Here is a 26,553-nt window from a genome sequence, read left to right as displayed (position 1 = left end):
TCCCAGGTAACCTTGGTGGAAACATTTGGTCTTTAGAAATACACAATTACAACTACATAGTAGCACAATGTCACAGACAATATAAACATGAGGGACAATATAGATTATGTGTTCTAGCAAACAACATGTATTCAAGCTCCAGTTTTAGAAACCGCTGCATCAGTGAGCCCCACCATCTTCAATCCTGACTTTATTTGTTTTATATTCATATTTCATATTTAGTGGAGAAAAATGCAAGTATGATGGGGGTGGAAGTAGTATTTCCATGCATATTGTAATCAATCTGTTAACTCATTTGTTCAGCGGTTATATAAGGTAATAACACCAAAAATGTATTTGCTGAACAGTGAGTTTTAATACAAAGGGCAAAAGGCAAGAATTTGGTTAGAATTCATCATCGACATATCTTAATGAGGGGCATTAATAAATGAGGGGAAGCAGCAGAGTTCAACAATCTCTGTATAATGATACGAAGAGCAAAGTGCTTTCTTGCATTCCCATTTGAAAAATTAAACCTCGCCAAAATCGCTATTTTCCTTCAGGCAGCTCATTAAACGTGTTGCTGTCCACCTTGCTCGCTTTTTTAATCAACCTCCCTCTGTTACCGACTCTCAACAAAGGGGGGTGGATTTAAGAGGGCGCCATCAATGAGCGGCCCTCCCCTACAGCAAGGAGTTTCACTGGATGAAACGTCTGAGTGCCGAGGTAATTAAGACTCTTCTTGCAACTGCAGACTTTAGTGCACTCTTCAGTCATCTCAGGAGAAGTGTTACTGAAGTCAGGAGAACAAATTAATCATGGTCAATGTCAAAAATAGAGTGCTAGAATCATTGGCCTTGCTTTTAAGGTTGAGTCATCAAATATGTGATGTAACGCCATTTTGACAATTTCTAATGGATGTTCAACACTGCAAGGTGATCAGACTTCTGAAACGAAAACCAGGAATATTTCTAGGCCAGTGGTCAATATATCTTAAATGTGATGTTATTAAAAAGGGGGACAATTCCTAGTTTTGTGAATTTTGTTTTGTTAGTTCTTGAAATTACTGAGTATTTGAAATTCCTGTATGCAATTAATATACACTTTACTAATGAATTCATGTACGCTTGGTTTGTCCATTTTCAACCCAACTTGGGTTGTTTTTAACCCAACATTTTTTAGAGTGTATATTTTCGTGCATTACACATAACCTGTATCTTCTTTCCATATCATTACAGTCATTTATGGGATCATCGCTGCTGTAAAAAGAGACACAGAAGAGCGAGAAGCATTAAGCACACTCAATGTCACTCACAAACAGCTTTAGGACGTGCGATTCATCTTAAGCGATCTGGTTCAATAAATGATTGGTGACTTCCCAGAAGTTCCTGCACACTATTGACCAGTATGTGGTTTATTTGTGGTGAACTAAAGGGATAGTCCTGTGCCAAAAATGAAAATTCTGTCATCATTTACTCACCCTCATGATATTCTAGACCTGTATGACTTTCTTTTTTCTGCAGAACACAGAAGTATTTTGAAGAATGTTGATAACCATTAACCGTTCTCATTGACATCTATTGTATTTTTTTGTCCATATAATGGCAGTCAATGGGAAGCAAAACTGTTTGGTTACCAACATTCTTGAGGGTGAGTAAATGATGACAGAATTTTCATTTTTGGGTAAATAATCTGTTTAAGGGCCCTATCATACACCCAGCTCAATGTGACGCCAAAGTGTTTTTTGCTACTTTCAGTCCGAATTTCAGCACCAACGTTGTTTAAATAGTAAATGGACTCGTGCCAATCTGTTCGACCATGGGTGTGCTGGTCTGAAAATGAGGTGTGTTCAGGCACATTGTTGGTGCGCCATTGACCAACAAAAACCTGGTCTAAAGTCAATGGCGTTGTATTTTTTTGTGTTATTTAAAGGGCGCGTTAGTATGTGCCTATAGGTGGGTGCACAACGCACGTACACTCTGCTTGTTATACACACAGGGACGCGCAGCAGCACACAAACATTTTTAAATATTAAAAATAAAAGGATTCCTCTCTGGAGAAGCATTCAGTCTGGCTTTTAAAGGAAATGGGGGATGAGACTCTGATTGGTTTACTGCACGTTACGCCCAAATACACCCATGACTCATTAAGGGGGCTTTCACATTAGCACTTTTGGTGCACACCCAGGTTCGATTGACGTCAGAATGCCGCGAATGTAGAACGCTGAAGGCGAGCAGAAATGAGAAAGGCTACACTACAGCTCTCTGCTTGCGGCACGTCAGTCACGCTCGTCGGGAAAGTGAGTGAAACACACACACAAACACACATTTTTATCAAATAATACGGCATTAATAGCGGTTCACTTCCGCAATTTGGTACGTTTGCATTCATATCAGAAGCGAACCGTACCGGAGTTAACTTGAACCGCACCACAGACCACCCTTTTTAAGCGGACTCGGGTACGGTTCGCGGGTGCGCACCCGAGTTCCTAACGTACCGAACTCTGACGTCAATCGAACCCGGGTGCGCACTAAAAGTGCTAATGTGAAAGCACCCTAAGAGACTAGGTACAACCCTTTTGGACCATGCGCCTGGCACACAGACCATTTTTATCGTTGTTAAACTAGCAAAAGAGGATTCAAACATGCCCTAAGTGCACCTGCGCCATGCACTTCAGACCATGCGCTTAGATCGTTAAAATAGGGCCCGATGTGTATTAAGTGCAAACCTTTTTGGTCTAGTTTGATGTTGTGACCATTATTGAGATTCTTACTGTGATTTGGCCAGATAAAACCCACTCTTTCCTGATTCATTGATCTATACTGGGGCGTTTGGACCCACAGGATGAGCACACCCTGCTGGCCTCACTAACACTCATCCAGCAGCAACCTCAGATTTCCCAGGAGGCTCCTCCAGTACTGATCAGGCTCAAACCTGCTTATCTTCAGTGGGTGTACAGAAAATACCTACAGGTTGATAGCTGCTGCCTTATAGTGAAGGGTTGCTCAAGTGTATCATGCACCCCTGGCACATAGTTTTCCAGTCTTAATTTAAAAAATAATAATAAAAAATAAAATCAATATAGCTTGTAAAAAAAGTTGCAGTTTGGATACATAATCGCCAGCTTTAATGTTTTTTTTCATAATTTTCTTTACATATATCAGTTCATGTATTTCATTAACCAATGTTACAATAACTAAACAAAGTTTTTTAAAGTGCATAAACCAATTGTGACCCCTCCACACCATGCTTCATCATCTCAGTTATGATTGAACACACACACACATTAAAAGAATTCTGTTAAATTAAGTTCACTTCACGACACACAACAGACAAGAGAGAATTTAAAGCTGCAGTCCATAAGTTTTGCCTCTTTGTCGCCATCTTTGTTTGAAACCTGCAATTGGAGTTATTTGCGGAATTGTCATTTTTACGTGGGTTGTGCCTCGGCACGGCTCCTCGGTGTGGATGAATCTTATGTTTTGAAGAGAATGTGTGGCTGTCAGTCACCGCACCAGTGGATACTGTACTTCGGAATCACAGATTGTAGTCTTGGAAGTATGACCAAAATAAGAATTTTCACCGGAAAATGTCATCTGAACAAGTATGTAAGAAATCTGCCACTTTTGTTCTGACCAACTGAGAAAAGAAGCATTACAATAAATCGCGCTGCCAGTGGTGAATAAATCTAATGATAACTTAGCTCATATCACATCAAAGTCAAACCATTCAAATTATTATAATTGTTGTACTTTCTTAAATTGTTAATGTTAACAACATCAGCATTGCGTGTATTTTGTGTGTATTAGCGTTACCTGTAGATTTCAATTTCTGTACAGTCTAATCCCTAACGTTAATGTCATACTATACAGTCCGCCAACAAAATAAGTTGAATTATTCCAGCTGCTGATGTAAGAAAAGGATATAAATGATCCATCACCTGGATAGCCTACTAGCTGGGACTTGTTCTTTATGTAAACAGACATGACGTAATGATTCAAAGATGAACGGCGGAATGCTCGAATTTCCTGCGGAAACCCACCAGTACCACTCGAAATAGAAAACATTATTACAAGCTTACCGCTGTGAATCAGGCTAAGGTAAGGAGATAGTTTTGACTACTGGCTGGTTAAGTACTTGCTCAAAAATTGATTTTGGATAATTTTTAACCAAAAAAAGTTATGGACTGCAGCTTTAAAAGCAAAACTAACAACTTTTATTTTTGTGTTTTTTTAAATAATGTCAGAAGAGGTTTTATTTGTTGTAATTTTTTTAAACTAAATTATACAATTTCTGTCAGTTAAAACAGCAGTTTGATATTTTTGTATTTTACGTATTTCTATTTCATAAGCTGTATTGTGTTTCATAATTGTTTTACTATTTATATTTTGTGGAAAAGTCTTAATACAGCAACTTCCACAGTGTGACAAAAGGTCAACATGTGTTCAATGAACTATCTTTTCCAAACTGCATTAAAATACAATAGCTTATAACTTGGCAAGCTACATTTTCAAAGTAACTTCCTCAACACTGCTGTGTCCTGGGACTTAATGCTGAAAAATAGTGTGCCTTTTCTCAAATTTGAGTTGCACGCATAACACACACACAGAGACAAAAATAATAGAAATGCTTTACTACACTTTACGTGCAACGCATTAAGAGATGCTTAACAAGAAAATGCATTATGAATGATAAAGTAGGCAAATCACATTATACATGCAGAAGTGGTCAAAAGTGAGATTTATATTACGTTCTACTCATTCATATACTACATGAGTCTTTCCTATTATGTAGTAGGTGAAAAAAACAGTATGTTATTATGTCCGAATACACATTCATAAAAAAGTACCAAGATGACCTACTTCCTGCGAGATTCTGAAGTGTGCATCCAGTGGACACTTTACTTTCCCATGAGGCCACAGGAGAGGAGTTGTAAATTACAGTGAAGTGATGCAAATGATGCTGATACTGTAAGTCAATGACAATGACAACATGGAGAATGTAGTATTTCGAGATTACATTGATACTACAGATACTATACTTAGGACACAGCATGTGTACCTTATAGTGAATGGTTTTAAATCTGTCCCAGGTAGCAGAGACACAACGCTCTGTGCAGTCAAGCACACAGGTGCAGCGTGAGGGAGTTATTGCAATTAATTAAGCTGGGAACAGATGAACCCTGTGTGTGTGTGTACAAATGTAAGTGTGTATGTGAGTGAAGACACAGAGGAGTGAGCACTAATTAATTAAGTCAGGTTTTTGCAGTGTGTAATCAGATGGACCTCATTACGTATTCACTGCCCACATTCAGAGTCAATCATGATATCCTGCACTGAGGCTTGTGGCCTGTGATGTCCAAACCATCCATTAAAGGAAGCTACATGAGTATGATCCTGCACAGCATCATACAGCACTGCTAAATGACAGCGGAGGCACACATACAAAAGCTCTCATGATCCCTTATAGTATATTACTTTATTCTGTAATTCTCATACTGTTATTATTGATGTTCTGTTGCCTGCATGGTAAGAAAAAGTTAAGTGTCACTCCAGTCATTTTTAGAATTTATTTGTTTTTATCTTTTTTTATTTAAAGGTGCAGTGTGTAAATTTTAGCGGCATCTAGCGGTGGGGTTGCGAATTGCAATATAGAGAAGCTACGGTGGCCAACACAGGACAAAGATGTCGTTGTGTGAGACAGCAGAGAGTAGCCAGTCAAGCAAACGCGCTCTGTAGAGCAGTTTGTCCGTTTAGGGCTACTGTAGAAACATGTAGGCGCAATTTTTGTTCGAATTTTGTTTGGCAGTTTTTGTTCGTCGGCCGACTAAGTTTTCTCAGTGTGTTCCGCACCGTCGGAGTCCTCGTTGGCTTTTTTCCGGCCGATTCAACATGTTGAATCGGCGTCGGAGCTCGTCGGTCAGTCGGGCCATCTGATCATTCTGATTGGCTGTTCAGCTACTGCCACCTGTTGGTTCTTCTTACTCAGGTGCAGAACGGACGTGCTACTTGGCCGTCGGGTGTCGGTTTGGTGTGTCAGGGCAACTTTGGACCCAGATGCTGCCGACGTGAGCCAACCCCGCAGTCTGCTTTCGTCCCCACTAGTTCGTCGGCATCAGCTTGGTGTGTTCCAGGCTTTAGGGGACCCCCGGGGTATGTAGATAGAAATGGCTCATTCTAAGGTAATAAAAACATAACGGTTCATTATATAAGGTGCTTATACACCAGATTTATATTATATTGCATTTCTGTCAATAGATCTTTCTAAATGTTACACATTGCACCTTTAATATTTTTCATTTTTAACACATTACATACTTTTACCAGTATTTCATGTATTAATTACACCAGGGATCTTCAAGTTTTATAGACTCAGGGACTGCCATGCAGACTTTCAGCCAATCCAGTTGTTTAAAAAAAGTGCCAGAGACTTCCGGTAACAATTTTTACTCCACGGCGCTGTTGAATAATTAATTCTGATTGGTCTATTGGCAGTTATCTATGGTAAATGCTGGGTTCTTCTCGAACGGAAAGCTGCATTGTAGGAAGACTTCGTATCATGACATCAAGCTCTGGTGAAGGCCATCTCAATTTGAAGAATCCTTGGGAAGGCAGCCTTCATTTTGCGTCTTTCATTCGGTGTATTTTCAAGGATGCATTGTGTGTATCCTTCGTGTCCTGATTTGACATTCATATACAGTCCTTTGCACACATTCCAATTCACGAAAAAGGTTTGGCAGAAAGTGAGTTGGCTTTAAGCTCATTCAATTTCATTATGTAATTCAGGACTGATTTTTTTTTTTTTGGTCACTCTAATTATTTAGCCTTCTAATTGAGAAGCAACCACAAACACCCACTGTATAACATTGTTATTCTGGGTAATTGAATTCGGTGCTACTTTCATGTCTCTATCACACCGCGGACTTTCAAGGACTTTCATATAAATGCAACCATTGCCGTCTTGCACCTCAGTTATCAATTTAAGTGAAAATGACAGAGAACTACGCTTTAATTATTGCTGTAATACAGCCGGCTATTAATGCAGTCCTGTCAGTGTTTATTTATTGATAAGGTTTATGGTTTACTCCCGATAGCAGCATTTTTGGTGTACGATTTAAACTTCACATTTGATGTGCTGTGCTCAGAGTATAAGGACAGATGTGTTTTTAGATGGTCATAATGTTGTTTGGTGTGGTGCCTTAAAACACCTGATGTGAACATTACGGTGTGTGACAGACGGGACTGAAAATCAGTTGGCAGAGGCACTTTTTATTTAATCAGAAATCAACTGAGATTATTGGCATGTGTAAATGTAAAGTGTAAAATTTACAATGTCTTTCCATACTTTCACAATAATGTTTACAGTAACGGTAATTTTAATTTAATTTATTAGAATTAAATGACAACTGTATGGGACATCATGTATATGTAGAGATTAACTGTAATGCTGTTGTTGTAACTTTTGTTTTTTAAATATGCATTTTATATTTACAGTTTTAGATAAATAATAAAATCTAAAGGGATAGTTCACCCCAAAATGAAAATTATCCCGTGATTTACTCACCCACCATCAAACCATCCTAGGTGTATATGACTATCTTCTTTCAGATGAACACAATCGGAGATATATTTAAAAAATATCCTTGCTCCTTAAAACTTTATTAAAAAAAAATGCATCCATCCATAATAAAAGTAATCCATATGGCTCCAGGGGGTTAATAAAGGCCTTTTGAAGTGAAGCGATGGGTTTTTGTAAGAAAAATATCCATATTTAAAACTTTATTAACTATAATTATTACTAGTATGACCAAGGGACAATCAGTTTTACTTTTTGGTTTCAAATTAGACCAATCTACGTTTTTGTAACGGACTTAAAACAGTTATTAAAAACAGTCTTAAAGAAAAAAATGTGATGACTAACTTGTAAGATTAGTCTTAGCAGTTTATGCAACTGGCCCCAGATGAAGATATCTCAGGAGACAGGAAGTGAAGCATTTGGATTCAGATGTGCTTTGATGCCTTCCTACCTCGGAATGCATCCTCCGAATGCAGCATTTGGAAGCAGCCTGAGCGTTACTGAAGAGGGGTGCGGCAATAATATCAAATATGTGAAAAATAATGTGTTTTGAACATTAAAGCATGAAAACCTATTCTAGTAGTCCACAAATATAAAATCAAGACTTTGTAAATAGCCTCTTTAAAAGGGAAATAATGTCCAAGTTTTCAAACAAAGAAAACACTTCACCATTATGGTGATTTTAAATGAAACAATGATCTATTTTATTTATTTATTTATTTTTTTACATAATTTTTGTTCAGAAAATGAGCCTGCAGTGATTTCATATAAATTTAAACATATTTCTTTATTGTAACCAACTATTGTAAAATCTAAGTGTGTATCTTGTAAACGTTGTACGTTGTAAGAACCAAATGTCCCCACAAGGTCAAAAATGACTGGTATTTCTATGCTGGTATTGCATTGTTTTTGGTCCCCATGAGGAAAACAGCTTGTAAATCATACGAAATGATGTCTTCTGAAAATGTAAAAATGCAGAGTTTTCTGTGATGGGTAGGTTTAGGGGCTAGAATATACAGTTTGTACAGTATAAAAATCATTATCCTTATGGAATGTCCTCATAATGATAGGAATACCAGTTTGTGTGTATGCGTGTCCCTAGAAACTCTTCCACTCCACAGACTCGTCACATAACTTTTCCTCCTGACATCCCTCCTGACTGTCGCTCCTGACACTCGTCTCAGGTTGAGCTCCTGTGAGGTGGAGGTCCTCTGCTGGGTCGACTGCCTCTCACTCATCTTTTCCCACCTACAGCATCTCTCTGTCTCTCAGAGACGCATATATGCAGATTTCACGTTATTTATGAAACACGGGATAGGGTCCCATCTCGCTTCAAAGCCTTTTGTCAGCACTTCTTTCTCATTGTCTTTTCTGCTCCCACATCTCAGTGCAACATTCCAGAAACCTTTTGTGGATCAAACGTACCTACAGCAAAAATGTTATAAACAGCTAATTTTTGAAAACTGCAGCCAAATCTTAGATTAAGCAAATTCAAGGCTAAGCCCACTCAATTAATGGTTTATAGGAGGGAAAAAGTACTTAAAAAGTGCTTTTTTTCATTTCACAGAAATGTATTTATTTTCGGTATATTATTCATACTGTTCAAACAGTTACAGTTGCTGTATTTATCAATTAAAAATGAAACAGCAGCTATCCTAAAGACCATTACTCCAGTATATTCTCTTATAAGCTACATCTAAATACTGTATATATGAATAACATGCTGCTAATTTCAGACACCCCCCCTCCCCTTCCTAAATTCAAATATGGTTTAGCAGTACAGTGCTCAGCATTAAGCTGTTGGCACATATCATTGGCCTTCTGCCATGCTGTCATTTTGAAAATGGCACACAGCCCCTAATTGTGACACTTCAAAAATAATTTCTGCCAGGGATTTCCTACTGCTGTCAATTAAATGCAAATGTTAAATGTATGCCTAAATATATAGCTCACTCTGTAGATTTATGTAATGTTACTTCAGGGGTTCGTTTTACATTATGTGAGGTGGTTTCACTCCACTGGTTCTTATGAATGCAGAAATGACTGAAGAAACAGTATGATGGCATAAAACTGCACACATTCTTGTCTATTACCACCCTCTGCTACTTGAACCAGATAGTAATAAGTACACTTAGAATAGCAAAATATGTGCGAAAGCAAAGAGAATCATTAAGTTTGAGTTGCATATACTGTGGTTCGGAAGTTCTGTCTTTATGGTTACACTTGAAACAGTAAGAAAAATGCACAAAATACTTGAATGAATGTGAAATTAATATTAGGAAAAAAAAAATCCACTAAATATGTGGAATATTATCTGAGTCATATAGAATGAAATGTAGAAAAGGAAAGAAAGGTAAGTGAAAGAGAGATGCCACTGAGAGTTTATCCATTTATTTTTTATTTATTTTAGTTTTAGTAATTTTAGTACTTCAACTTATTTTATTTCAGTAGTGGCCAAGGCAACATTTCTTATTTTTAAGTTTAAGTTTTTCCATCTAATATTCATATTTTGTTTTGTTTTATTTTAAAACAAAACACGTTCCACACCCTTAAGACCTTCGTTCATCTTCGGAACACAAATTAAGATATTTTTGATAAAATCTGATGGCTCAGTGAGGCCTCTATTCACAGCTAGATAATTAATGCCCAGAAATCTACTAAAGACATATTTAAAACAGTTCATGTGACTACAGTGGTTCAACCTTAATGTTATGAAGCGACGAGAATACTTTTTGTGCGCCAAAAAACCCCCCAAAATAACGACTTTATTCGGAGCGTGTATCAAATTGCCAAAGTCACCCCCTCAGTGGTAAACCATTGAAATTTCGAAACACTTATGACGTAACAAAGCCTCATTTACTGAAATCGTGTGACTTTGGCTGTTTGATACACGCTCCGAACCTCTGATTCGAAACAAAAGATTTGTAAAGCTTTGAAGCTTCATGAAGCAGTGTTTTGAAATCACCCATCACTAGATATTGTTAAAAAGTCATTATTTATTTATTTTTAGTTTTTTGGTGCATAAAAAGTATTCTCGACGTTTCATAACATTAAGGTTGAACCATAGTCACATGAACTTTTAAGCTTTCTGGGCATTGAAAGTGTTAATTATCTTGCTCTCAATAGAGGCCTCACTGAGCCATCGGATTTTATCAAAAATACCTTAATTTGTGTTCCGAAGATGAACAAAGGTCTTACAGGTGTGTAACGACATGAGGGTGAGAAATTAATGACACAATTTTCATTTTTGGTGAACTAACCCTTTAATTTTAATAGTTTTGGTTAACAATAAAAACATTGGCTTTAATCTAGCCTAAGATCTAGATTATAATTGTCACATTCAAACTAATCAATTACTGTCTACAGCTAACTAAAACTAGCAATGCCATTAACGAGCCCTATTAACGGCTACATTTTCCAGTAGCTTGACAGTATGTCAGCTGGTTTCAAAACAGTGTACCTTTCTTAGTAACGGGCAAATATTTCCAACAAGTAGCAGTGTAGCATGACAAAATGCCACATCGCTGTTTTTGTCACACTGCATTGCACATGTAGCTTTATAACCGAGTGAGCAGAGGCCAAGGAGGTCTACAATATGTGTAGAAACAATCATTAAATATGTCTTCCTAATAAACATCACCCCCTCTCACAAATGCAGCCTTGGATTGTCTTACTCATTTAATTGAATCAGTTGTTGAAATGGACACATTCTGCATTGTGGACTTTTAGAAATTAAACTCTAAAAACATTTATATCCATTAGTGAACATATATACATATCACAGAAGATTTCTTTTTGATTATAAGTTTTAAATGAATGAAAATACCCACCACAGTGTAATTTCCAGTATATCACATGATGTATTGTGTTTAATAGCATGTGGTGCAAATAATGGTGATGGATGGTGTTTTTGTTCATACAATGAATATCAATGTGGTCCAAAACAAGAAAGTACCTGATTAACTTTCACAGTATGGAAGAATTTTTTTTATAATTTTTTACAATTTTGGCTGAACTATCCCTTTAAGTACATATGAAGTCATCTTTTCTATTAACGGAACAAGCACTCAGAGTGGCGATTCTTTTTCTACTGCCGCTTTTTAGAATTCATTATGTAAAACTGTGTCTATAAATCTGATGCACTAATACCTGTAAGCTACATAACCTCTAATAGCCCAGCGCTACACTGGCACATAGTTCTGAGCAGCGTATTCAGAGGCTTAATATTCTTAGATACTAATTCATAATACCCAACACAGTGTCTGCATAACTTCCCTGTTAATGTGACTACCTTGTTAGTTTGAAAAAATGTCCCCCTTTTAGAGATATGCTCAGGGACTGCTCTTAATTAACATCACGACATTTCGTTACCATTGATGGTTTAGAGAAAAATAATTACCCGCGGATCAATTTATGTGTCATTCCAATTAATAAGAGGTGCAGTAATAACTGGCCGACTATATCTTTACCCATATAGTTCCTTCCGGTTTAATTAAGAGAATGCGCTTGCTGTGGTTTCCAATGTGCCATAAGTCACACGTGAACATGACGAGGGCTTGACAGCCTGTGGCCTTGGATGTGTTTAACATGGATTAATGGGTACCTGAACACATGTGCTGTGAAAAGCACTGCAAATCAGATGGCAGCTCGTGTGAGATGGGTGTTAAAGAGACTGATGTAACCAAAGCAACTCAGAAGGTGCTTGATACAGCAGGATCTACATTGTAAAAAATGATTGTAGTTTTACGGATAAAAGACTGTAAAAACTGTATAGTTCTCTTACTATCTAGGGTGAAAAACTGTTATAAATCCAATGGGTCATTTCTTGTATTTTTACAGTAAAATACTTTTTAAATATACTTTTTTAATGTGCAGTTTTTGTAAGTTAAAAATAACAAGTAATTTTATAATTTACAGTGTAAAAAACGTTAAATTGGCATTCCCAGAATTCACTTTTTCATTGAAATAACTGTTTCTTCTTGGTTTTCTTGTTCCTTATGTATATGATTAGGGTTTTTAGTTACATCCGATGTTTTTAAATTAATGTTTATTACGTTATTTTATTGTTGTGTGTTACCATGATGGTGTTTTGTATTTGTGTGTATGACACTGTACACACCTTCTAAATATTTACCTCAGTTTGTGGAAAACCTATACTTGTGATGAGCTTTGATGTGGCTTTCTTATTACCACCTGTGTGTTTTGGTGGTTGTCAGTGTATTATAAAGATACAAAACAGATTTTTGTACTTCAGGAAGTTAGTATATATCATTTAATGAAATGTATGTTTTTTACTCTACATTTAAAAGTTGACATGAAATGGAAGTTGCTAAAGTCTCTTTTTCCCTATATTGTGACATATATCCGAGTGAAACAGCTTCTCAAACAATAAAAAATGTAGGGCGGGACTTGATATTGTCCATTGGGAATTGATTGGATCATGGTGACTTTCAAATCCGTTCAATTCGTAAAACATACAATGTTGCAATATTTTTTTTGACGGTAAAGTCCTGGTAACCACAGCTGCTGATTTTTTTTAAACCATAAATTTGATGTTTTGTTTTTTTTCTTTACTGTGTACCAAATAATATGCTTACTGGATAAATTATAAAGATTATATAGCTGGTTTCCAGAAATAGTGAAAAATATGCAACACTGACAGCTGTCAACACTCAAATGCTGGAAAAAAAAGGGAGCAGGACTGCTTAACAGACAGTAGCTATAACACTTGGCAGTCTTCCAAGGTGTAAGACTGACTACTAAACATGAACTACCGAGAGATCTACCCAGGAGAATTTAAGGCAGTCGCACATTATATTACGGCAGCAAAGTGTGAAAATTCACAGACACACACACATTCAGTGGGTATGGTGGGTCAACAGCTGCAGAAGTTGAACTTGTGTTGCTCGAACACTCGTGAAGGCTGAGAGGAGATAAGGATGAGGGATATATAACTGTGTTTGCATACTCTACACAGCCTAAGGTTATCATTCATGATTTGGAGTCATAGCATATTCATCTGTACCAACAAAGGTTCAAATGCCACCCTGCTCAGTCATCATGATGACATTTTACACGCAGACTCTTTTTTTCATGTGTCGCTCCTCCGTATGGCTAATCCTATTTCAAATCCCTTGTGTTACTGTTGCTTCATTTACACATTTTGTCTGGATGATCAGTCTGATCACCATTGTCACCTATGCTGGGCAAGTCACATTTGTAATCTGATGGCATTTCCTTTGTACTTTGATTATTTGCATTTCTGTCAGGACCACTATCATCAAAGATGATTGGCAATTAGCATACAGTTTGGATTGATGGTATGGTTCAGTTCTGGGCAAGAACACCCTGCCCATCCATGCAGCCTAGCATGGAAAAGAGCAGGGAGAGCAGCAATAAACCCCCAAAAACAAAACTATATGCTGATATCCCCCAAATCACAAACTGACAGCGAAAAATCTGAATACCATTTTTTTTTTTCATACTGGTACTGGAAAAGTAAGACAGACAAGAATAGGACATTTTGGAAAGGCACAGCATGTCCCTCTGAAATAGCAGAGACAAGGTGCAGCGTGCCCCTTACAGAAGGAGACTAGCAGTGAAGGGGTGCTCTTTTGTTACAAACATCTGAGAAGAGTAGCATGCCCCTTTAAATGCAGTTACCTGAATGAGCTTAAGTCAACAAGCATGTTGTCAATACCTGAAAAGCTTAAGCAACAAGCATGTTGCCCTTACCCAGATGACTTAAACGAGTATGTTGCCAATACCCGTATAAGCCATAACCAACAAGCATTTTGCCAGTATTACCAGAAAAGTGTTTCAGCTGATTAAGCATATTGAATCAGCATCAAAGCTGTCAGTGAGAGAGAGAGAGAGAGATCACTCTGATTGACAGTAGAGCTTAGCAAACCAGTGCACGAGAAGAAAAAGCAAGTGATTAGCAAGCAAACATCGAAGTCAAGAGGGCACACACAGAAGGGTTCTTCTGAGCATTCCAATGCAATATTTCCATAAATGACATGCCGTCTGGAATAAAGAAAGTGAAGATTAAGTGATCAACATCAATCAAGCGCTGCTTGCTTATGGTTTGTATATCCACAGAACAAGTTTCTTTTGCGTGATGAATACTACAAACACTTGCTGGTGTGCGCAGTTATTTCCTCTCATGCAGGTGCGCAAAAACAAAACAAAAATAACAACTTTATTCAACAACTGTCATTCTCATATGCTGTTTACATAGTAATATTATTGGCCAGCTCCTGCGTCAGCATCACACGCATGTATCGGGCTGCTCATGTGTACAGCGTTGGCCAATACTGAGTCGGCATTCTGACGTAGAACTTGGAAGTGCTGCACTGTGTTTACTACATCAACAATAGGAGACTGACAGGGAAGAGAAGAAATTGTTGAATAAAGTCATTATTTTTGTTTTGTTTTGACACAAATAGTATTCTCGTCGCTTCATAACACTGTAGTCTCACTGTAGTCACGTGAATTATTTTAACAATGTCATTAATACATTTCTGGACCTTGAATGTGGTAATTAAGTTGCTTTCTGTGGGGGATCAGTCTTATGGGTGTGGAACGACATGAGGGTGAGTACTTAATGACAGAAATTTCATTTTTGGGTGAACAAGCGTGTTGGTGATACCCGAACAGAATCAACACTGAACTGATTTCAGCTGAATAATGACTGTTTACTGTTGTCTTTTTAGAGCTGCTTTACAGCAGAATTGAATTCTGTTTGCATCATTGAATCGTTATTTTCCTGTTTATCACTGTAAAGCTGCTTTGAATCTGTATTGTATAAAGTGCTATAAAAATAAAGGTGACTTGACTTGATAAGTTTAAGCAAAGCATGTTGGCAACAACAACAGATAAGTAACGCACATTGCCAATAAGATCGCATAAGTCTAGCAACAAGCATGTTACTTAAAACAACTAGATAAGCCTTAAGCAACAAGCATGTTGCCAATAACCTGATTTAGTTTTAAAAAATGAGCATAAAAAGGAAACTTAGCTTAGCTTTGTGAAGACATTCAGAGAGTAAAATATAGCCAGCTGTGACGTGGATGCTTGACCTCCTTCTTGATCTTCTTCTTTATGTAGGGAGTACAGATCTCATCTAAACTTGGTTCTTGAGGCAGTCACATTAGTATCATTTCAGCGAGATTTGCGGGCAAAGAGTCCATGTCAATAATGCAGCGATGCGAGAAGCAGTGCTAACTCAGGTCACTTCCAAATCAACCAGCTTAAGATCAAATGTGGCGAAAAGATCAAATGTGGTGAATTTGTGTGTTCCAGTTCACAAACTTGGATCTAAGGTGAAATCCGTGTGGGGAACAAATTCCTCTCGCTAAATTCGCTAAATTGCACAATTCCAAGTGAGATGGGTTTTGCCCACTGAATTCACAATTTAATTGGCTCCTGAGCAACATGATAAAGCTGCTGATAATACCGAATGGATCTTATATAGGGATGTTGTGATAGGCATCATATAGGTAGACGTGAATCAGCGGATAGTCAGCTGATGCGAGCTTGACTGAAATGACCTGCCTTATGTGATCAAATGGCATGACTAAGGCTAACGGAAATGAAGTGTGCGATTAATGGCCCTGTTTCCACCAGGTATTAAAATGCGTTTTGGTCGACCGGATCACAAGTGGACGACGCTAAATACAGGTGTAAATGGGATGTAAAACGTTTTGAACTTTCGACTACTTCTAGAGATAGTCGAAAACGCATTTGAACGCATTCATATGTAAATTACGTGAGCATATTTTGTCCATAAGATTGAAACATCTGAAAAAAAAAAACATACATTTACCCGCCCATAGACCCTCCCCTCAAAGAAATCAGGACAGAAGAGGGTGAAAGTAGACAAAAGAGAAGGATTAAAATACCAGGTGAAAATGGGAATGTGTCTCCCTCATCTACTTGTAATCCGATCGACCAAAACGAATCTTAATACCAGGTGGAAACAGGGCCACAGATGATGAATTTTGGTTAAGTGTGTAAAAACACATGAATTCCAACCTGGGGTGCATTTCCCAGGTTAGTCAACTATGATCGTAAGTCCCATTGAACTCTATTGGTAACGACAGAACTTGCGACCATAGTTTGCTTTGGGAAACGCACACCTGACTGTTTCAAGCTGAAGTAACAATGTAAAAAATCAGGTTAGAATCCTATTTGTTTCCACATATTGGACCAAATAGAAATTGAACATCTCCGATTCTGCTGGAGTTAAGGATATAGATGTAGACAGTATGGAAGCTTTTTGCCTCAAAGTATTACAAAATAAATATTAAAAAATAAAATAAAGAACAACAACAATATTAAATTAATAAAGAAAATTATGGTAATTCTAACTTTGTTTCTTGTAATTGAAATTATTATATCTCACAATGTGATTTTATATCTTCAGATTTGTTTCTAGTAATTCTAGCTTTATATCTTACAATTTATACTGTTTTTTTGCATAACTGCCACTTTATACCTTACAATGGACTATTTTTATATTTTAAGATTTATCTCATAAAAAACTCTTGTAGCAGAAACAGGCAGAAACAGGCTTTCACAGGACAGTGAATTCTGGTGAGTACTGAAACGTAACATGATATTTCAAAACAAATAAAATATTTTACATTATTTTACAAGTATGTGGATGCCCGAGCACCATGCTTGCTGAGCATTTAATGACAAAACCATGAACATTAATAAGAAGTTGGAAGGACTTCAATAACAGCTTCAGCTCTTCTGGGAGGCTTACATGTTGAACATGGCTGGAGGGATTTGCTCTCATTCAAACACAAGGCCAGGCACTGATATTAAGCTTATTTCATCAAAAATATTAAATTCTAAAATGAAGTTAATGCCAAATTCCTTAAATGTGTGTTTGCTGTGAATAACAATGAAACCCAAACAATGAAAATAAAACTTCAAACAACTTCGCATATTAAAATCACGCAGACAGTGAGAGCAGCACAGTGTTAAAGGCCGGCCAATAATGTAGCTCCCCAATGCCTCTGGGATGGAAACGTCCTTCAGTTAAGTCACATGATCAGGCGCTGGACCTTGACAAGTTTCTATCCAGCGCTGATAACTTTCATATACTCTCTGACTAACTCTGTCACCGTAACCTCGGAGACCACACGAAGGGAAGTAGTGTAGAACAAAAGGCTTGAACTCAGACATCACAGGCAGGCAATGCAATGAAATGTCTGCCTCGACACTGTGATGTTCTGTCAGAGAGCGACACGTCTCCCTCTCCTCCTTCATTTGGCTCCCAATACCTCTAGCCCTCTCTTCCGCTTTCGCTTCCTCTCCTTGCTCTTTTGCCGTATACCCGAGAGCAGGCTGTCCTTCAAACTTATCAACGGGCGGCACCGTTGTGAGCGAGGTAATTAAAAGTCAGCCGTATATCTAGGGAGAGATAAGTGCATCGCGAGCAATGTGTAAAAATGTGGGGTCGGGATAATGAGGGGTTGGGGACTGTTGGGCTGGTTTTAATCAGGGGGACATTCGCAGCTAATTGGAGATGAGCTGAACTGGCTCAACCTGGAGAGACACATCAACATGCTGGCGCTAACTGTCCCTCAGGACACATGGGGACGTCACCAGCCTCCCTGCCCTTTCTTCTATCTTAATTGCCATATTGAGTTATGTTAATCATTTTCTTTTCTTGTTAAAAGGTAGTTTTAACCAACTAATTCAAAGTTGGCAGATGCTGTGCTGGGTGTTGTGAGTTTCAAGACTCAGAGAGAAAATATGGCTAATTTATAGCAGCCCCAGTGATGCACGCACAATAACACAGTGGCAGGGTTGGAGTCGATTGGCCCTAATGAGAAAGCCGAGGACAGATAATAAACAAAACTACAAAATGCAAATAACCAAACTCAGATCTTAGTCAATTAGTTACAAACGCAGGCCTTTGGTGTTTTGCCTTTTCATGCTGGTCCCTTTGCTAAGGATATAGCTGAACAGGCATATTTTTATCCCCAATGTAAAACATACATTTTGCCGTACTGTTACGACTCCAAATAACTTACAGTTTATTACTTGCCTCCCTCTTTCAGATACATAAAACCTACATAACACACAGCACTGTAATTGTCCTTCATGTGACTTACGCAAAGAGAATCACAAGCACTTGGACGTGTTGCAAAAATGGAGTCCAGCTTCAGTGCACTTTTCCTTGGCCAGGAGACAGATCTTTGTGTGAGCTGAGAGAATATTTAGAGGCGTCCAGACATGGCCAAAGCTCTAATGATCAGTCTGCAGCTCACCTTGCCTGCGGCCTGACAAATAAACGTCACCCTTATTATTCTGACAAATGTCCTTTGTCATCTCTCTATGACACACGCTCCTTCTGCAGGCAAGGAACGATAGATAGCGTTTGAAAACATGTCACTACATGTCATTCAGTGTTTGGTTGGCAGGGACAGGATGGATTGACTCATATGCTGTATAAATTAGTCTGGTATGCTAATGATGGGGACTCTCTTGTGGTCATGTTAAAGTAATAGTTCATCCCAAAATGAAAATTCAGCCATTGTTTATTTACCTTCATGTCATTTCGAACCTGCGGTAGTCTTGTATCACCCTAAAGGGGATTATTTTGTGATAATGGCCTGCTAATTGTACATTATCCAGCTTATTACTCACCAGATTGACATTAAATATTTATTTGAATTGAAATTAATTTATAATTATACCAGTATATTACAGTTTTTCTCAGTTGTTTGGAGAATTTCTCAGGTCATCCTTAATATTGGCAAACCAGTATGTTCATTTTTCAAAACAATTCATACAAACAGCACCACACAATGGATTACATGCAAAAGCCTGTAACTTGCTCAAAATCCTTAGTTCATCTCTCAAAAGTAAGTATGTCAATGAACATATCAGTGCCATCAAAATAACAAGTTGTTGTGTCATTGTTCACAAACAAGATTAGCCCCATTGTCAATATAACAGTGTACTCTGTCAGTATTTCAGATGTAAACTATGGCTACGATTTTGATGACAATGATCTTATATTTTTATTTATATCACAATTATATATATATATATATATATATATATATATATATATATATTATATCACAATTGTATATATGTACAATTATATATAGTCATTATGTCTCATTATGTCTGGTTACAGTAGAACGTCAAGAAGTAGCAGTTAAATTCACGCATGCGCAACAGAACGCCGTTGCCGTTGTATCAGCAGCTGCTGCTTAAAGCAGAGATTGTATTATTATTGGGAGATGAGAGGGTCTGTATCTCTTACCATTGGAGAAAGCGTAACAGCTAACTTAATCACGTGCGGCACCTCTCAGCCTATCGTGTAATGGCCTCTGGTGTCCTTCCCTGTGTAGCTTACCGCCACAGTCGGAGCGTTAGCATTAGCCGTTACGCTTTTTTGGCTAAAGGTTGCAGGCTTGACATCCAGTGGCTTTGCTTAAAGTCCCTATACTGTCTATAAACTTGCAACGAGAGTCAAGCCCGTATTCTCTTACTAGTAACCATAGTGACAGTGAACAAAGTTATATCAAAGATGGTGACGTCCATAAAACTGAAAAGTCTTATCACTTTCCAATAGTCCAATTTTCAGTCTTTTTCACAGACTGTGATGACGCGTTTTAACGGTCATCAATATCGTAATTCCTGCAAAGTTTTTTATATTTTCATTTTTAAAAAAACGTATGTACATTTATAACAATATACCTATTACCTTTGCATCAAATTACAAAAAACCTAGTTAGTTAGTCTTATCACCTTATTTTATCACAGAACTGCAAAAATAGAAAACAAACAACATATCACTTTAAAGAGTTTAATTAGACAAATGTGTGTGAACGTAACCATATTACAGTTCTCAAAACTACTTGTTCAACCACCACAATCATCTAGTCACTTGTGCACATCATAAAAGCAGTTTCTCATTCTTTGGAACAAATTGCAAATGCTTTACATTCAGGCAATTAATTATGTACAACTGTCTGCTATTTCCTACATTATCAATTGCTAATTTCATGTTGCTCAAAATGTATTATATGGTTCTCTGTTGAATAGTCTTACCCCTCAAAACATCTAGTCATTAGTTCATCGCACAAGTCATTAAATGCAAAATGGTTGACCTAGTTATCACAATGTGTATATAAGAGTATATTATCTATACATTTCTATTAGACTTTTGTAAATGTGTCCTGAATCGATGAATTTTGCAGGTGAATCCTGAATTTCACGAATGTATTCAGGGGAATGTAAGGCATTAGATCAACCAATGACCCAACCAGTTCTCTAAAACAGCTCAAAGATGCATATCATGAATCTTCAACTGGAAAGCATATATAGACAGAGCACAACACAAGAGTTACAATTTCTGATAATGGAAGAACATCATGAAAACAAAAAGGGTCAACAGCTGGAAAGAAGAAGAGGAGTAAGGATGTGTGGTAGAAGGGTAGGGAGGCAAAACAGAGGAAGAGGTAGATAAAGCAAAGGGGGCGTAGGCACGTTTCTGGTGAAATAAGGACCACTAACAATGTTCTCAATCATGACCTTACAATGGCTTATGCAGGTCTAAAGGTGCAGCTGAATGTTTGGAGAAAAACCTTTTTCTCAATCATTCAAGTATTTCATAGACATAACAGGTATGTATTTCAGCAATGTGCACTGCACTCTAATATGATATGCATGCTATAATCTTATTATTACAGTAGCATTTTTACACTTACAGTAGCATATTACACTTGCTTTACACTTACAGTATAGTAGGCTAAATGAACTTTATACAGATACATACTATATCACACACATACACATGAATACATATATACAGTGTATGTATATAGTCTTGTCTTTTTCATTTATCACAAGGACATTTTACAGTAATCTGTTGACAGACCAACAGTAAATACAAAACTGTGAATCCTGTCCAGTCTTTTGCAATCAATCTCCCATATACAGTAATGTGTCCATTTGTACTGTTAAAATTGATATATGCCATACAGACAAAGTGCAGTCTTGTGCAGTTTCAATCACTGTCATAAAAACTGTAGCCATAGTTTACATCTGAAATATTCATCACTGTTATATTGACAACATGGCTAAGCATTTTGACTATCTTGTTCGAGAACAATGACACAAGGACTTGTCATTCTGATGGCACTGATATGTTCATGGACATAAATACTTGCTTTTGAGAGATGAAGGATTTTGAGCAGGTTACAGGCTTTTGCAGGTAATCCAATATGTTGTGCTGCTTGTACAAATTGTTTCGAGAAATGAACATACTGTTTTAAGGATGATTCGAGAAATGAGAAACACTGTAAGGACTCAAATACAGGACTGACAACAGTATTCTGTTGCTGTGTGAACATGGCTTATAGTATATAGTAGTCATTATGTCTCTATACATTATGTCTCTATAAAGTATATTTACTGTATAATGTAAAATGCAATTGGACAGCTGTAATATAGCATTACAGTAGGTACACAGTATTACAGTATAGTGAACATTGTCTGTTCTGTCTGCAAACGTTTGAATGATTGAGAACATGGTCCATATTAGTAGCCCTTATTTCATCAGAAACACGTCTACAATCTTGACCTCTTCCACAGTTTTGCCTCTGTACCCTTCCACCTCTTCTTCTTCCCGGCTATTGACCCTGTTTGTTTTCTTCTTCCATTGTCAGAATTTGTAACACTGTGATGTCATCTGTCTATATGCTTCCCAAATGAAGCTTCCTGAGATGCACCTCCGAGCTAGAGAATTGGTTGATCATTGGTTGATGCTTGGTGAATGCTTTACATTCCCCTTCATTAGTGAAATTCAGAATTCACCTCTGTAATTCATCAAGAAATGTGTAGAAAATATGGTCGACAGTTTATGACAACTTGTTCAACCATTTTGCATTTAATGACTTATGCAAGGAACTAATGCCTAGCTGAGGGGTAAGACTATTCAACAGGAAATCATATAATGTATTAGGATAAACATGACACAAGCAATTGATAATGTAGGAAACAGCAGACAATTGTACATAATCAGTTGCATGACTGTACAAAAGCATTTGCAATTTGTTCAAAACAATGAGAAATTACTTTTATGACGTGCACAAGTGACTAGATGATGTGGAGGTTGAATGAGTAGTTCAAGAATTTCAGTTGTGATCTGAGAAATCCTCCAAAGCGACTGAGAAAAACTGTAATGTAAAGCTTCCGCTAAGAAATAAAACCATTGTTTCATATTGTTGTGGTGCTTTGTGGGAATACAAATGCCTCGTTCAGACTGTCAGTCCAAATCTGATTTTTGTGCATATCCAATTGAAATCCAATCAGATTTAGCAAGTCTGAATGGCCAAAAACCACATGAAATGCAATTTTTACAAATCTGTTTCGAGCTACATTCATATGTGGTTTGGAATCATTCTGGAAATCGGTTTCAGTCTGACCGCTCTGATCGGATTTCACGTGGTTTATGTGACTTTCTCACGCAAAGTAAAGCATAATCATCAGACGTTTATTCCGGAAAACGAAAAAGCGCCACTAGGGTTGTAAAGGTATGAGATTTCCACGGTATGATAACCGTCTCAGCAAATATCACGGTATACGGTATTAAACAATCAATTATTATCATCATCAGTTAAAATGACCAATAAATTAATGAAAATTTCTATTCAAATGTCAGTCATCAAAAACAATCAAGTAAATTTAATAAATGATTATGGATTAGATGAACAACTTTTATTTAATAATTTCTTAAAATTCAGAAATTCTGGTTTGACTTAATTCTTCTGGCTTTTATCATTTAATACAAATATATTATCAAAAATGACGGTAATGAAATTAACTTTTTATCCTTTTTAAGTTTTGGCAAAGTGCTGCACAACAGAGATTTACTAAATTAAAGCACGGACAAAAATTATATTCCTTAAATAATGTTTAAATAAATTGCATTATTATTATTATTATTATTATTTTGAGAAGTACATTCTATTTTACAATCATAATATATTTCTGTCAATTTTTTCGAGTTAAAAACCGGACTTTTATTTTGACAGGATGTAGTGAAGAGCTTTGAGTTTCAGTGTATTTGACAATGTTTTTTCTTAAATAAAATGATGAAATGCTCATTAAGCGTTATCTCAGAGCAACCTTCGATATGTTATGTTTGTGTTCATGTCCTCAGAGACGGCAAACACTGAAAAAACAGTAAGAGCGACGCTTAAGTATGTAGTACACGAAACAGCGCAGCTCATTCACAGAGACAGACACGCAAAACAAACAGCAGTCTTTTTGCGGTTTAATATTCACAGACCCTGCCTAGACCATGTCGCGATTTGATTTATTGTACAGCTCTGCTTTCGTTTTATTCATCAGTCCATCAAATCGCGTTATACTGTACATTCCATTTTCATGACTGGATTCCGGTATTCCCTCTCCATCACGCACATCATACGGCTTAAGTTATAAACGGAACATACCTGCATCTGCACGGATGGTGTTCTCGAATATAGGTGAACATGTTCGATGTGTTTCCTCCTTTTGCAGGTAGGCTATTTGCGTCCGCATTTTTTGCAAACTGGATATCTACCCTCGAGGACAACCCCGCGTTTGTTTTTTTTATATCCAAAGTATTCCCATACTGCAAATTATAACTTATTTTTCAGCGGGGCATAGAGATCAGAGATAGCAACTTCTGTCTCTGACATTGTCTTTGCTGTATGTGTGTGGGTGGAGCAAGTTTAGAGTGAAGTGGAAAGTTGTTGTCTATGCGCAGGTGAGATTCTGCGTCTTATTTTTTTTTTTTTTCCAATACCGTAAATAAGCAAATGTACAAGATATGATAATCGTACGTGTTCATACCGTGATATACCACCGGTATATCGTTACAACCCTAAGCGCCACGGACACACAAATCAGATCTGAACACTTGCGAAACACAGTGTGCACATTAAAATTTTTTAGATCAGATTCCAATCGGATACACAAAGAATCGGATTTGGACTGGCAGTCTGAATGAGGCTTAACATTCAGAAGAACTGTACTTTTTAAACAAAAGTCTAATTAAACGGGTAGATCTGGGTGCAGGTAACATGGAGAACAGGCAAACTTGTCCTTTAAGTTAGGTTAAAATAAATTCAACTGTTAAACACGTTTTTAAATGCAAGAACGTGTTCTACACAAAGAATGAAAAATTCTCTTTGGCATCAGAAGAAGTAGCAAATGTGGTTAGATGAAATTGACAAACCTATACTCTTTTCCCCAGACTTGTGTGTTTTGTGGCCGAAGGCTCCTGGGCAGGTTATTTAAACACACTGTACTGCATTGATGTTTAATTTCCTCTCATTAGAACTATCCCCCATGTCTGGCTGCTGCAGTGGTTTTATTTGACTGCAGGCACTGTTTGATGGGATAGAGTGTCTTGCCAAAATTGCCATTCATTAGTAAACAAACTATTTACCCTGAGCACATAAAAGACACCACTTAAAGCCACAGCCGATGGCATGAATCAAAATCCGATAGGGTAGATCTATCCAAAGCGCTGGCTTTCTTTAATCAGTGGTGTTTTCAGTGCGAAAGCAATCAAGCCTTTACACACTCCACCACTGGTAATTAAAATAAACAGACTGTACACAAACAGAACCACTGACAGAAAAGCAGGGACAGATGAATTCTGCCTAAATGAGTATGAGTACCGCATTTAGCTTCTTTTTTTAAATAAAGCTAAATAAGTTTGTCTTTTATTTCACAATTGTATCACTTTTTTAAGCATAAAATGTAAGCATGCATAACAAAAAAAAAATTCCCCCAGAGAAAACAGAATGCTTTAAAATGCCTGATTTAAAATGATAAATGCTCAGACCCAAACTCACACTATTTAAAATAGCGCTGAATAATATTGGAAGGTTTGAAGGCTTTAAACAAATGCCTGTTGTGACTGCATTCAATCCTGGTCAAAGGCTGACAAATATTTTACTCAAAACTACAGCAATCAGCAGCGTTGTGTTATAGGGCCATAATTCATGATCAGAAACAACCATTTTAGTAAGGTATGGGTTGGAAAACACAGAATCTGTCATTTAACCTTCGCCAATCTCCTCCAGTCAACACTGATTTAATTCCTGCTCCATCAAGCACACGTTTGCAGCTGACTGACCGTCAAAATCAATGAGGCCTATTTGTAAAGTCTACATCGGTTTCCACTGTCTACCAATGTTTTATTTATTTTTTCTGCCATTTGTTATGCATCAAACGGGAGAATGCAGAAGGAGACGATGACTGAAAACAAACTCTTCAGTGTCTATCAACATCGACATCATGCTTACATGACCTAAGTTACTCTATATTGCTCTGACACTTCAGTTCATGAGCACAGTGAATGGTCTAAACTGACTTTTTGATATTTGTTGATTTGGAGCAACATTACTTCGGGTCAGAAGTGTCTTGGTCTATTAACCCAAGAGTCAGCCGTTCAATTCTGGGAAAATCTGTTAAGTAACAGTTCAGTGATTCAGAGACTTCTCTCTTTCTCTGCTCCGTGAATCTGTCATGTCTGAGCCAATTGAAGTTTGATTTTTTTTTTTTTTTTTACGTGCAGCAGCAAGACTGAAGAGTTTGAAAGAGTCATTGAGTGAAGATTCGCATTTTGCTATAGATGGTTCTAGATTGATTTAGGTGAGAAAAAGAGATGCCATTAGCCGAATCTAATATAAAATATCACGGGTAATGAAACTGCATAGGTAAAAAATATCGATTTCTCGATTTTAATCGATTCTCATTTTTACGAACCGATATCGATTCTTAAATCCCAAGAATCGATTAGTCTGTTTTCAGTTGATGAATGAACAGAACATGTAGCTTCCCTCCTATCCAATAAATCTCAATAATCTTTGTGCTTTGCTACTTTTGATATGAAGCAAAGTCTCAGATTTCAAATGACGTCCATCTTATTATGAGATTCAAAAAATAAACACCGTTTTGGCG

The sequence above is a fragment of the Ctenopharyngodon idella genome, chromosome 2 (genome assembly GCF_019924925.1).
Source record: "Ctenopharyngodon idella isolate HZGC_01 chromosome 2, HZGC01, whole genome shotgun sequence".
In the NCBI taxonomy this organism is placed as follows: Eukaryota; Metazoa; Chordata; class Actinopteri; order Cypriniformes; family Xenocyprididae; genus Ctenopharyngodon; species Ctenopharyngodon idella.
Note: the sequence above shows the minus strand (reverse complement) of the source record.